Source organism: Diceros bicornis, chromosome 20 (assembly GCF_020826845.1).
Source record: "Diceros bicornis minor isolate mBicDic1 chromosome 20, mDicBic1.mat.cur, whole genome shotgun sequence".
Classification (NCBI taxonomy): domain Eukaryota; kingdom Metazoa; phylum Chordata; class Mammalia; order Perissodactyla; family Rhinocerotidae; genus Diceros; species Diceros bicornis.
This window is the reverse complement of record NC_080759.1, coordinates 3,423,983-3,428,871: the sequence shown is the minus strand read 5'-3', so window position 1 is coordinate 3,428,871 and position 4,889 is coordinate 3,423,983. Positions and strand designations below refer to the sequence as shown.

The window sequence follows — 4,889 nt, the reverse complement described above, 5'->3', positions numbered from 1 at the left end:
CAGCACATTTCTTGGTTGAGGAGCTGACTTCCAGAAATGAGAGGTTTTATATTTGAGGAGTCTTGTTTCCTTGGTGATTGAACTATTATTGTAATAAGTTTTGACTAGAGGAAACATAACATGATGGCCGAGAGAGTGGTCTGATTTAGACAGCCCTGGGTTTGAGCCTCTTCAGCACATCTGTGACCTTGAGCTAGTTATGCAGATACCATAAGCTCTTAGTCCTCATCTGTAACTACGGAGAAATGATACTAATCACATAAAAATATTATTGGAAAACTTAAATGAGACAATGTGTATAAAATGCTTAAACAGTGCTGGCATATACTGAGTGCTGTTATTATTTTTATTATCAATATTAATATCAATAACAATTTATTTTCTAGCTCAAAAGCTTTTATTAAATCAATACACTTGTATTTTTCTGGTCCAGTCTCTATATTTAACCATCCACCCATCTATTTTTCACCCCATTCAAGAAATAGTCACTGGGTATAAACTCCTTCCTAAGAAATGTAACAAGCACTGCAGTTTCAAAGATGGATAAGATATAGTTCAGAAATTCAAGTGATCCATATTGTGGGTGAGCAGAGAAATTAAGTATGATGTAACTGAAAAGAAAGTGAATCAGAAAAAAAGGGGGCAAATCTTTGAGTTGATTTCATTTACATAACCTCAGGAAAAATCTCTATAAATGAGTTTTGAGGGCAACATTTCCAAAATAGGTACACACCCCATCACTTTGAGGATATATATTAAATACATAAGATTTGATTTGTTTTTTAAGAAATCCAAATCATTACTGAAGAAACTGAGGAAATACCAGGTTCTGTTCATATGCAGTTAAATGACTGATTATGAAGTAAAAGAGAGAATCCAAGATATAACCTGAAGAAAAATAGAGAAGGCAAGGAAGAAAGACCCAAGGTAAGTTTTGCTTTAAAACATGTAAAATTAGGAAAAATAAAAATACTGGATGAAGGAAGCCAGGATTTCTGGTCCTCAGTATTGTGCACCCAGCTACTCATGAGAGTCCTGTAATGGTGCCAACACTGAGAGGTACCACCCTGCTGAGGAGTCTCCCCAGGGCCCCCTGCATATCCCTGTTCCTCAGACTGTAGATGAATGGGTTCAGAATGGGCGTGACCATGGTGTACATCACCGAAGCCACCAGACTTGTCCTAGAGGATGAAGTGGCCGCAGAACTGAGGTAGACCCCAAGGCCTGTGCTGTAGAACAAGGAGACCACTAAGAGGTGAGACCTGCAGGTGGAAAAGGCTTTGTACTTGTTCCTGTTTGATGCAATTCTCAGGATGGAGGAGAAAATCTGAGAATGAGAAAAGAGGATCCAAGAGACGGGAAAAACACCTAGCACAATAGTCACAAAATACACCACTATGTTATTGATGAGAGTGTTTGAACAGGCGAGCTTCAGGACTTCAGGAAGATCACAAAAAAAGTGTGGGATTTCCATGTTTGTGTAGAAAGATAGCCTCAAAATGGTCAAGGTCTTGAGGAGGGAGCCCACGACACTGATGCAACAGGACCTCAGAACCAGCAATCACAGAGCCTGGGGTTCGTGATGACCATGTAGTGCAGGAGGTGACAGATGGCCAGGAAGTGGTCATAGGCCATCACAGTCAGGAGTAAATTGTCCAGGCATCCAAACACAATGAAAAAAATATCTGGCTGAGGCAGCCTGCATAGGTGATAACTTTGCTCTGTGTCTGGAGGTTCAGCAGCATCTATGGGACGGTGGTGGAGGTGAAACAGAAGTCAGCCAAGGACAGGTTGGAGAGGAAGAAGTACATGGGCATGTGGAGGTGGGAGTGAGAGATGACGGCCAGAATGATGAGCAGGTTCCTGGTGAACATGACCAGGTACATGCACAGGAACAGCCCAAAGAGGAGAGGCTGCAGGTCTGGCTCTTCTGCGAATCGCAGGAGGAGAAAGTTTCCAACTCATGTTTGGTTTTCTCTTTCCATGGGGCTTCTGGGTTTGCCTAGAAGGAGGAAAAAAACAACACAAAATTCACTCTAAGTAAGCATTCCCCCTAATGACATAAATATCCTTAATCCAAATCCAGGGAATTCATGAAGTCATTCGTTTTGGTTAATGATTGGCTCTCTTTGCTGACAAACTGTAGTTACCATTGCTATCTGGAAAACTGTCTCTAAGTTCAGTGGTTCTCAAATTGTGGTCCCTGGCCAACACCATCAGCATTACCTGGGAACCTGTTAGAAATGCACATTTCAGGCCCACCTGACCTACTGAATCAGATACTCTGGGCATGAAGCCAGCACTCTGCTTTAACAAGACCTCCTGGGAATACTGATGCACACACAAGTTTGAGGAGCGCTGCTTTAGTGCTTGCCTGCATCCCTAAGTGGCATCCCTTTCTCCGCATCCCTGATGGCTTCTCTTGCACTTTCTGCTCAGTGCTTGTGGGAACAGCGAATTCTCTAACTCTAGGCAGATGTTCCAATCATTGAGAGATTCTTCCATTGTGCTGTCTTTCTGTAATTTCTATACTTTAGACCCTCTGGACATTGGGTCCTCCTTATGCTAAAAAAATAATAACCAATATTATTATTAATCATTGTTTACATATCATTTATATTATTCATGTCCTTATATAAATTCAGTCAAAATTGAATTTCTAAACATAGTGTCCTAGAGTTTCTAAGTATCAAGTTGGTCTTAGCGTAAGTTCATATTTTATTTTTAGCTTTATTGAAGCATAATTGATTTACAAAATAATTGCACATATTTGATTGATATATATATATCTTGATAAGTTTGGACCTATGCATTCACCCCTGATACTATCACCACAGTCAAGGTAATAAACATATCTATCACCTCCAAAAATTTCCTTGTATTCTCTTGTGTGGTAAGAATACTTACAATCCATCCTCCTAACATATTTTAAAGTGTACCATATTATTATTAGCTATATTATTAACTGTATTATTAACTATATGTACTATGTTATACATCAGATCTCTAGAACTTATTCATCTTGCATAGCAGAAACTTTATACCCATTGAACAACAATTCCTCACTTCCCCTCCCTGCAGCCACTGGCAACCAATGTTCTATTCTCTGCTTCTATGAGTTTGATGACTTTAGATACCTCATATAAGTGTTATAATATGGTATTTGTCTTTCTGTGTCTAGCTTATTTCACTTAGCATAATGTCCTCCAGGTTCATCTATCGTGTCGCAAATGGCAGGATTTCTACACAGTATTTTAATGTATTTTAGGTTTGATGTTATTAATAATGATATTCCCTACATTATATCTCTGATATTGCTGTTATATTAGGAAAGCTTTTGATTTTTTTTTGTATTATAAGGTGTTGTGTGCATTTTCTGGATTTTTCATATTAATTTTAAGATTTTCTTTAATATTCAAATAGTTTCTCCAAATAATATTAATTTACAACACCTATTTGTCTTTAGGTCTTATTGCATTGGTATGAAATTCCACAACACTGTTCAAATTTATGGTAAGAGTTGGAATTCTTATTATTCTTCCTGTCTTTCAAGGGAATAATTCCAGAGTTTTGTAATTTAATATGATGTTCACCATAATTTAGGATATATATATATTTTTTCTCAGATTAACTTGCATTTTTGTATTCCTAGATACCTTAGAGGGTCTTTTAAGTACAAGTATAAATAATTGTTTTAAAACACTTAAAGGTACAAAAAAGTGTTTTGTGATTGAAGTTAGAAAAATAATGTTAAATACTATCTCCATATTCCCTAATAAATTTCAAATGTTAAGTGTGGAGCAAGAGACTGTACAAGCTGTCAGAAGAAAATAAATAAAAAACATAGATAATATAAATGTATGCTTGAATATACATAATCTTTGAAGGTAGAAGCTCTTTCTGAATAAAAAGTTTGGTAGAAATAAGAGAAGAAAAGATCAATAATTGGACCATAAATTGAGTAATTCTTAAGGAGAAAATGTGCCATGTGGAAAATTAGAGTGCAAAAAATGATCTATTTGAATGATAAAAGTTAATATCTTTAACTTATAAAGTTTTAATTATTAAGTCATAGAAACATTAATGTATTAACTGGAAAAAAGCATAGGATATTAAAGATTCATAAAGTAAAATATAAAAAGAGAAATAAATGTTTAAGAATATTTTCTTTCTAGTATTAATCTGTGAGGGTGAAATTAAAATAGGACACCCTTTGCACTGAGGGAATTAAGAAGTCCTTTTTCAGAAAAGATTAAGAATGCAAAGTGCCATCAGGTGGAAAAAGAAATAACACTTTAGGTACTACTGTGAAAGTATAGTTGATCTGGTTTTCAGGACTGGAGAAATTAAGTCAGCATGCAGATCTTACATAATGAGACACATATTTGCACAAACCCACGGAAGAATGATCTTCAACAAGATACACCAAAATGTGGATAGGGTTCATCTTTGAGTTGTAACATGAATCTTGATTTTTAGATTTATTTTCTTCTATCTTTCAAAAACTGCAAATGAACACACCTGTAGTCTATCCTCAAGAAATAAACACTTTAAGATTTGAAGATGTTGTTAATAAAAGTTCCACAAAACAAAACTAGGTAAGGGATAAAATTAAGATAAAAGCAGAGTTAATAATTAAAAAGAAGAAAACTTCTAGAACCTAGAAATAAATTCCAGAGCCAATTCTTTGGCAAAATCAAACAAATGTACAAAATTAGACAAAAGTCTAATGAAAAGGATAAAAAGAAAGAAAAAGAACAGAAATGCCTAAAATTAGGAATGAGAAAAATGAACACAGACGTAAGGAAATGCTCAGCTTTGCAAGATAATATTACTTGTAACTCCATGTTAAAAATTAGAAAATCTCCAAGAAATGAATTTATTTCTGG

The 4,889-nt window shown here is 35.6% G+C and overlaps 1 pseudogene; it reads right to left on the bottom strand.

Annotated features, from left to right (window-relative positions):
• Positions 1–992: 992 nt before the first annotated feature.
• On the bottom strand, positions 993–1,985 carry LOC131418876 (olfactory receptor 7C2-like; annotated as a pseudogene).
• Positions 1,986–4,889: the final 2,904 nt, after the last annotated feature.